The sequence below is a fragment of the Scyliorhinus canicula genome, chromosome 17 (genome assembly GCF_902713615.1).
Source record: "Scyliorhinus canicula chromosome 17, sScyCan1.1, whole genome shotgun sequence".
NCBI classification, from domain to species: Eukaryota; Metazoa; Chordata; class Chondrichthyes; order Carcharhiniformes; family Scyliorhinidae; genus Scyliorhinus; species Scyliorhinus canicula.
The window spans coordinates 98,038,482-98,047,860 of record NC_052162.1 but is presented as its reverse complement, the minus strand read 5'-3'; the positions used below and the strand labels follow the sequence as shown (position 1 = coordinate 98,047,860).

General features: G+C 47.8%; 1 long non-coding RNA gene across 1 annotated transcript; it reads right to left on the bottom strand.

The window, feature by feature from the left end:
• Positions 1 to 1,193: 1,193 nt before the first annotated feature.
• Positions 1,194 to 3,859, bottom strand: LOC119951928. Its single transcript, XR_005457717.1, has 2 exons — positions 3,799 to 3,859; positions 1,194 to 1,234 (listed from the first exon to the last, which is right to left on the bottom strand). It is a non-coding gene; the product is annotated as an uncharacterized LOC119951928 (long non-coding RNA).
• Positions 3,860 to 9,379: the final 5,520 nt, after the last annotated feature.

Sequence of the window (9,379 nt, the reverse complement as noted above, 5' to 3'; positions counted from 1 at the left end):
GACCCCCTCCCGTTCTCAGGGATGCCTTCCCCGTTGTGGCCAGACTCGAGCGGTGCGCTGAGCGGTGCGCTGAGCGGTGCGCAGTGGTGCCCTGACCTCCTCCAAGCTGTCGTCAGCCAGGCCGACTGGTTGACGAATTTAAAAAGCAGGTGTGTTTCACAACGTGCAAACAGGGCGCCATGACGTCGGGACTTCGGCCCATCCGGGCCGGTGAATAGCGGGGGGGGGGTATCAGTGGCGATTCTGGTCGTGTCAGGGGCGGGAAGGAGGTGTTTGTCGGGAATGGCGACTCCGACATTTTGCGGGGTTCGGAGAATAGCGGGAGGGCGTCGGAACAGCGTCGCCGTAAAAATTTCCGACGCCCGCTATTCTCCGACCCGTCGTGAGTCCGGAGAATCTCGCCCACGGGGTGGGATTCTCCGTCTTGCCAGACACGTTTTCTGGCGCGGTGACCCCACCGGCAGTGGGATCCTCCGTTTGTGCAGCCGGATAATGGGGTTTCCGTGGTAGAAATCAGAAATGATAAAGGTGAGAAGTGAGTTGCAGGTGTGGAGTGCAGACCACCTGACAATACCCACATGGTAGGACTGGATATAAAGGATGAAATAATAAGAGCTTGTTCAAAGGTGCAGTGATAACCATATCAGCTGGAAAAATCAGATGGGCGAAGGTAGCGTGGGTGAGGGGTTCATAGAATGCCTTCTGGATAGATTTACAACAGCATGTTCTGGAGTCAACAAGACAGCACGCAATACCAGAACTGGTATTGTGCACCCAAACTAGGATTAATTAATCATTTTATCGTGAAGGTTCCCCCAAGTAGCAGCAATAATATGATTGAATTTTACTTTCAGATTGAGGGAGGAAAGAGTGGGTCTAAGACTAGTATTTTAAAGTGAAGTTTTGGCAATTATGAGGTAATGGAAACAGAACTTAAGTAAAGTGAATTGGCAAATGTGATTAAGGGATAGGTGGATAGAAACACAGTGGCAGGCATTTAAGGGCACATTTGAGAACACACCAAATAGGTGGATTGGATACCGACAGGATAGATTCCTGTGTGAAATGTGGAAGTGCAACAAGGACGTGTGAATTGTACTTACTGTCCTTTGTTGGCAATGTGTTCTTCTCCTCTGTTTTAGTCTTATTCAGCTTGTCCTTTTCGAATTTTGTGACCTCTGACATGTAATTTCTCTGACCATCTGCTGGTTTGTCCGGCATGTCTTGCAATTTACTGAAAAGAAAACAATTCCCTGTTTTTTTTCAGTTGTGAGAACATTCCCAAGGGGAAAGACTGAGGGGGATGGGGAAATGCATGAACCAGACAGCAGCGCGGATTCGCCGCATAAGAGTGGGACAAGAAGGGCAAAACCCCCAAAAGCTGACAGGAATGCAAAATGGTGGACTGACCATTATTTTCAGATCAAAATGGACCAAAACAAAACAACGGAGCAACTTGCTCAGTACTAAGAATCAACCATTTTGTCTGCTGGCGCTAATGGCATTGCTGGATGATCGGTTACATAGCAACAGGACCACATGATCGCAGACCATTTGAATTCCAGTTTATAAGCAATCAAGAACAGGTTGAGGATTTTTGCTGGTGGTTTTTTCATTTTTACATGGGATAACATAGAACATACAATGCAGAAAGAGGCCATTCAGCCCATCGTGTGCGCACTGACACTAGGGGCCTGTTTATAGACACTGTGATCGGGGCGCCTGTGAAAAATGGCACCCCAAGGTCAGCAAGTGCAGGCCAGCCAGCACGCCCATCGCTACACAGAATTCACCGGACTAAAGGGGAAGGAATCCTCCCTCGGCAATGATCCCAGGGCCTGTGGAAACCACTCTGGTTTAGCCACTAGTGGCAGCACTTGGCTTTCAAATGGGAGGTTGTGGCCTCCAGTTCTCACTCTCTCACCCTTCAAGTATTCCTTAAAATCGGTCTCTTTGACCAAGTCATTAGTCAACTATCCTAATATCTTTCTTTGGCCCAGTGTTAAATTTCATCTTGTTATATAGACACTGATGAGGGTTTTACTCCATTAAAATGTCATCTAAATCCCTGTGATATTGATGATGTAAAATAAACTAGCTGTGCTCTGAAATTCACGAAGGTCATACTTCAACGTGTGTGTACATATATGCACATGTTTATACATATATATGTATGCATGTGTATTTTTGTGTGTATTTGTATGCACGCATGTGTCCTGCTTCATGCCATTATTTATGGTGCAGGCCAGTAAAAGTTGCACTCTGTATCATTGGGCGGGTGGCTTGTTACATTGACCAGGATACAATTGAGCAGAGGGAATGTTTTGGATGGAGAGGGGAAGGGCAGAGGAGAGGGAGGAGAGAAGAAGGAATGAGAGGTGAGGGATGGGGACTAAGAGAGCAGAGGGGTGGAGCAGGTTGGAGTGGCACAGAGGGAGGAGAGGGAATAGAAGACAGCAGAAGAGAAGCGAGAGAGGGCATAAGAGCTTGTGTCGAAACACAAATGATCAACTTCTTCCATCTGCTTAAGGGCTCTGGACTTTCTAGTCAAGTGTGGGTACGGTCACTGACTGAAGGACTGAAACCAGTCAGTGCACTTAACTCTTCATTCTTCTAATGCTGTCTTACTAAGACTCAGTAACTGAATTATTGGCTAGCAAGTGAGTTTGTACTCAGAAAACAGTTTCAGAAAACAAGGGGTCTCCTCTCCAGAGTGTGAGGCACTGAAGCTGTGAAGTTATCCGTTGGCTTGAAGAGAATTTATTTGCTCAAAACACTGGCTGCTTCTTTTAAAGTCTGGAACGGTTCATGCTTTGGATTAATATTTGGTATAGAAAAGAAATGAGGGCTCCTGTGACACACCCACTTTCAAGATGCTATCATTTGCTTCAACAGCAACAAGCTTCCCTTCGAAAAGAGTTAGTTCAACTACTGTGCAACATATCATCCTGATCTCCTTGAAAGTAAATAAATCAACGATGTCTTAATAAATCTCTCCTCTTTAGTTCGAAAGGTAGAAAATAAACTGAGCTGGAAACTCTGGGAGAGTCCAGAAAAATTCACACAACTCCGATCTTAATGTCTGAAACATTGCTTTTGACAAACAGTTTGAACAGTGCAACACTGACAAAAAATATTATTTTGAATATTCTTTTGCAAGAGCTTGCAATGAAACATTGGAACAATCTTCCAATTTGTTTTTATTACCATCAGATTAGATCACAGATTGAATGGCGAATGTCCCCAGGGTTTCAAAGACATGGAAAACATTAATTGCATTTGGACTGAAAACTCTCTGCAATGCAAAATCAGAAATGAAATTTTTTTGAAATCTATTCAAATTCATAGCAATATGTATAGAACATAGAACAGTACAGCACAGAACAGGCCCTTCGGCCCTTGATGTTGTGCCGAGCCATGATCACCCTACTCAAACCCACGTATCCACCCTATACCCGTAACCCAACACCCCCCCCCCCCCCCAACCTTACTTTTTAGGACACTACGGGCAATTTAGCATGGCCAATCCACCTAACCCGCACACCTTTGGACTGTGGGAGGAAACCGGAGCACCCGGAGGAAACCCCCGCACACACGGGGAGGACGTGCAGACTCCGCACAGACAGTGACCCAGCCGGGAATCGAACCTGGGACCCTGGAGCTGTGAAGCATTTATGCTAACCACCATGCTACCGTGCTGCCCCATCTGCGATATAATCTTACAGCATCAAAGCTAAGATTGTTCTATAATTAACATTGAATTGCTATTAAAGTTGGGATGTCCTACCTTGTCCTTACCTGTGCTGCTAGCCAGGAGTGTAAATGTTGATCCTTCTCTGTCCCTCTCTCTCTCTGACTCTGCCCCTCCCCATTCACCCCCTTTTATTTCCAGGCTCTGCAGCTCAACCTAACCTGAAATGGGGGGGACTCCGCTCAGAAAGCCTCGCTCCAATTGGATGGCAGGGCTGTCAATCATCGCCCATGTTCCCTGCAGGTTAGGATGATATAGATATAGAGAAATACAGCACAGAACAGGCCCTTCGGCCCACGATGTTGCGCCGAACTTTTGTCCTAGGTTAATCATAGAATTTTGGACTATTTTTCATGGCCAATCCACCCAACCTGCACATCTTTGGACTGTGGGAGGAAACCGGAGTACCCGGAGGAAACCCACGCAGTCACGGGGAGGATGTGCAGACTCCACACAGACAGTGACCCAAGTCGAAATCGAACTTGGGACCCTGGAGCTGTGAAGCAATTGTGCTATCCACAATGCTACCGTGCTGCCCTTAAGAAGTTAACCTACACTCCCTTATTCTACCCTAATCCAAGTACCTATCCAATAGCCGCTTGAAGGTCCATAAATTTTCCGACTCAACTACTACCACAGGCAGTGCATTCCATGCCCCCACTACTCTCTGGGTAAAGAACCTACCTCTGACATCCCCTCTATATCTTCCACCATTTATCTTAAATTTATGTCCCCTTGTAATGGTGTGTTCCACCCGGGGAAAAAGTCTCTGACTGTCTACTCTATCTATTCCCCTGATCATCTTATAAACCTCTATCAAGTCGCCCCTCATCCTTCTCCGTTCTAATGAGAAAAGGCCTAGCACCCTCAACCTTTCCTCGTATGACCTACTCTCCATTCCAGGCAACATCCTGGTAAATCTCCTTTGCACCTTTTCCAAAGCTTCCACATCCTTCCTAAAATGAGGTGACCAGAACTGCACACAGTACTCCAAATGTGGCCTGACCAAGGTTTTGTACAGCTGCATCATCACCTCACGGCTCTTAAATTCAATCCCTCTGCTAATGAACGCTAGCACACCATAGGCCTTCTTCACAGCTCTATCCACTTGAGTGGCAACTTTCAAAGAACTATGAACATAGACCCCAAGATCTCTCTGCTCCTCCACATTGCCAAGAACCCTACCGTTAACCCTGTATTCCGCATTCAGATTTGTCCTTCCAAAATGGACAACCTCACACTTGTCAGGGTTAAACTCCATCTGCCACTTCTCAGCCCAGCTCTGCATTCTATCTATGTCTCTTTGAAGCCGACAACAGCCCTCCTCACTATCCACAACTCCAACAATCTTCGTATCATCTGCAAATTTACTGACCCACCCTTCAACTCCCTCATCCAAGTCGTTAATGAAAATCACAAACAGCAGAGGACCCAGAACTGATCCCTGCGGTACGCCACTGATAACTGGGCTCCAGGCTGAATATTTGCCATCCACCACAACTCTCTGTCTTCTATCGGTTAGCCAGTTTGTTATCCAACTGGCCAAATTCCCCACTATCCCATGCCTCCTTACTTTCTGCATAAGCCTACCATGGAGAAACTTATCAAATGCCTTACTAAAATCCATGTACACTACATCCACTGCTTTACCTTCATCCACATGCTTGGTCACCTCCTCAAAGAATTCAATAAGACTTGAAAGGCAAGACCTACCCCTCACAAATCCGTGCTGACTATCCCTAATCAAGCAATGCCTTTCCAGATGCTCAGAAATCCTATCCCTCAGTACCCTTTCCATTACTTTGCCTACCACCGAAGTAAGACAGCCAGAGGCTGCTCCTGCTGAGTTTGGGACTACTTGAGGATGTGATTGTTATACATGACGGGAGGTCCCAACAGAGGGGCTTCTACTTCAAAACAAAACACAGCTGGCTGAGCTAGTTTTCAGACCAAATTTAATGCAATAGCTAATAAAAGAAGTCTGGAAAAAAAACACTCCCGCTTTATTCGCTTTTTGCCGTCTGGAGATCCCAGTCTCGATACTTTGTGGAGATATTGCCATCTGCTGGATCCAACCCGAACTTCACCAGAACTGGCAGCGGCAGGTGACGGTGGATCTCTGGAGCTCATTCCAACCTCACCTCTGTCCCATGGAGTAGCCCGGGGCCATTGAGCACCCAGAGGGAGGAGGATGTGAAGGGGCCTTTGCAGTTGCCTCTTGCAGGATAGGTTCCATGTCCCTCTCACCTGATACTGGCACATCTGATGGGCAGTGGGCAGAACAGACTGGCACTTCATCACCAGTGATATCCTAAAGTCGTCGGGGCCCATCCAGGTCCAGCCCCTCCAGAGGACGGCCGTCAAAGGCATCACAGGGCAGAGATCAAGACACACAGCTGCCAACTCCACTTCTGATGTGCTGTCCGGGGTAACACCTTGAGGGAGCAGTTAGGCAACGCAAAATTGGAATGTTAGAGAACACTGAAGTCGACATAGGTGTAGGCAGCATGGTGGCACAGTGGTTAGCACTGCAGTCTCACAATGCCGTGGTCCCAGGTTCGATCCTGGCTCTGGGTCACTCTCCGTGTGGAGCTTGCGTGGGCTTCGCCCCCACAACACAAAGATGTGCAGGGTAGGTGGATTGGCCACGCAAAATTGCCCTTAATCTGAAAAAATGAATTGGGCACTCTAAATTTAAAAATGAAAGTTGACATGGGTGTAACATATTGGTGATAATTAGGGTCAGGGCACAACAATGTATGTACTCACCATTAAACACTTTTGGTCCAACAGTCCAACCTGCCTCTAACCCCTGTCTGATGGGTGTTAGGGAGAGGGCTAGGCCTCGCTGTAGAGGGTGTGCCGGATGGGGAGGGTGGGGGGGGTTTGGCACAGAGTAGGGCTCCCATGGCTTGAATGTTCCACATGGTGTCTCCCTCAGATAAACATGGCCAGAAATGTGAATGCACCTTGAATGATAGCTGACCAAGTGAGCGATCCCTAATCATTTAGCGTCTCCCTAATTCCACTCCCCATCCCCCCAATCCAATGGATATATGGGTCCGTGAGATGGAATGATCAGCACACATACAGGGGTGATCCGGGCTGATGCTGGTATGTGATCCTGGAGGCAGGAATCAGACTTTATCAAATGATGAGGAGCACCAGAACTCATCTCACAGCGAGTCATCATCATTGGATTGGATTGGATTTGTTTCTTGTCATGTGTACCGAGGAATAGTGAAAAGTATTTTTCTGCATGCAGCTCAACAGATCATTCAGTACATGGAAGAAAAGGGAATTATACACAGTTCAAGAAAATACATAATCGGGCAACACAAGATATACAATGTAAGGACATAAGCATTGGCATCGGACAAAGCATACAGGGTGTAGTGTTAATGAGGTCAGTCAATAAATAAGAGGTCAGTCAATAAATAAGAGGGTCATTTAGGAGTCTGGTGACAATGGGGAAGAAGCTGTTTCTTAGTCTGTTCGTGCGTGTTCTCAGACTTCTGTATCTCCTGCCCGATGGAAGAAGTTGGAAAAGTGAGTAAGCCGGGTGGGAGGGATCCTTGATTATGCTGACTGCTTTCCACCGGCAGCGGGAGGTGTAGATGGAATCCATGGATGGGAGGCAGGTTCGTGTGATGGACTTGGCGGTATTCACGACCCTTTGAAGTTCATTGCGGTCCTGGGCCGACCAGTTGCCATACCAGGCTGTGATGCAGCCCGATAGGATGCTTTCTATGGTGCATCTGTAAAAGTTGGTAAGGGTTAGTGTGGACATGCAAATTTCCTTAGTTTCCTGAGGAAGTAAAGGCACTCCATCATCGTCCATTTGATACTGCCAATGCAGGACCAATACCCTGCGGTGATGCTGGTAGGACCCTCGGGTTGGGGAGGGGGCTGATGGACAGCAATGGTGTAGTGAAGGGAGGAGGGACAGGAAAGGTGGAGTGAAGGGAGGAGGGACAGGGAAGGTGGAGTGAAGGGATGAGAGACAGGGAGGGTGCAGTGAAGGGAGGAGGGACAGGAAAGGTGGAGTGAAGGGAGGAGGGACAGGGAGGTGCAGTGAAGGGAGGAGGGACAGGAAAGGTGGTGAAAGGAGGAGGGGCAGGGACGGTGGAGTGAAGGGAGGAGGGACAGTGAGGGTGCAGTGAATGAAGGAGGGATAGGAGTTGGAGTGAAGGGAGGAGGGACAGGAAAGGTGGAGTGAAGGGAGGAGGGACAGGGAAGGTGGAGTGAAGGGAGGAGGGACAGTGAGGGTGCAGTGAAGGGAGGAGGGACAGGGAGGGCGCATTGAATGGAGGAGGGATGGGAGTTGGAGTGAAGGGAGGATGGATAGTGAAGGTGGAGGGATGACAGAGACAACGCTGAGGGACAAGGAATGGCTGAGCGATTATGGGAAGGATGCTTCCATTTGGACGGGAGGCGCAGGGTCGAATGGCGAGGTGGCACAAGGACACAGAGATGCCGGTGGCCAGGCCTCTGAGTTGGCTAATAGGTCGGTGATGAGGTTGTCCCCTGTGTGGCGGCCCTGGAGCACACTTTGGGCAGCCTGCCTGGACAATCAGGGCTCCTAGCATGGTTCTTCCTGAACAACCTCCTAATCAGATGAAGCCTGACATTCTTCCTCATCCTCCAGGATGTCGCAGCTCTGCTGCGAGATGTTGTGCAGGATGCAGCAAGCCAACATAATGCTCGAGACCCTCTGGGGGCTATATTCGAGAGTCCCACCAGATGCATTGCTCATGACGCTCCTGGTTGCTACATGGGCATCGTTGTAATGGGCCTCTGCATCAATAACCAATGTGTACAAAGCAAGCTCCCACTATCAATATTAAAATAAATCTGCTTTTAGTTATATCGATTGATGAATAAACATTGTCCAGGGCATCAGAATGGGAGATGAAGCCTGTCTGAACCTCTAACAGTGTGCACTCTCTCAGTTCTGAACTGGAGCATTGGCTTGTACTTTGGATTCAGGTTTCTGGATGAGATTCACTTCCACCACCTCCTGACAACAATAGCTACACTTCCAAAGTGCTGAATTTACTGTGATGTACTTTGGGAGTTTCAGATGTAAAGAAAGGCACGATATGAATGCGTGTTTTCACCACCGCTTCAAATTTGGCCAAATACCACTTGTGGCTCACATCAGATGGAATGTACTATTGGCAAGTTTGTGGGCAACACAAAAATAGGTGGGAAGGTAAGTGGTGAGGAGGACCCAAAGAGTCTACAGAAGGTTAGGTGAGTGGGAAAAAACAGGGTAGGTGGTATTTAATGCAGGAAAATGTTAATTTCTGAACTTTGGTCGGAAGAATAAAGCAGTTGAACATGATTTCAATGGGGAAAGACAGAGGAAGCTGCAGCACAGAGGGATTTGGAGGGTCCTTGTGGATAAATCACAAACGCTAGCATGCAAGTTCAGCAGGTAACAGGGAAGGCAAATGGGATGTTGGCCTTAATTTCAACAGGAAAATAGTCTTGCTACTTCAATCAGAGATCTGGGTGAACGACATGGCCGTGTTTCTCTTGCGAAAATGAAGTTTGCCTTAAGAGGATCAATGCTGGGGTTCGTCCGGAGGTGGCAGCCGTTTGTCGACTCCTTTGAGGAAAACT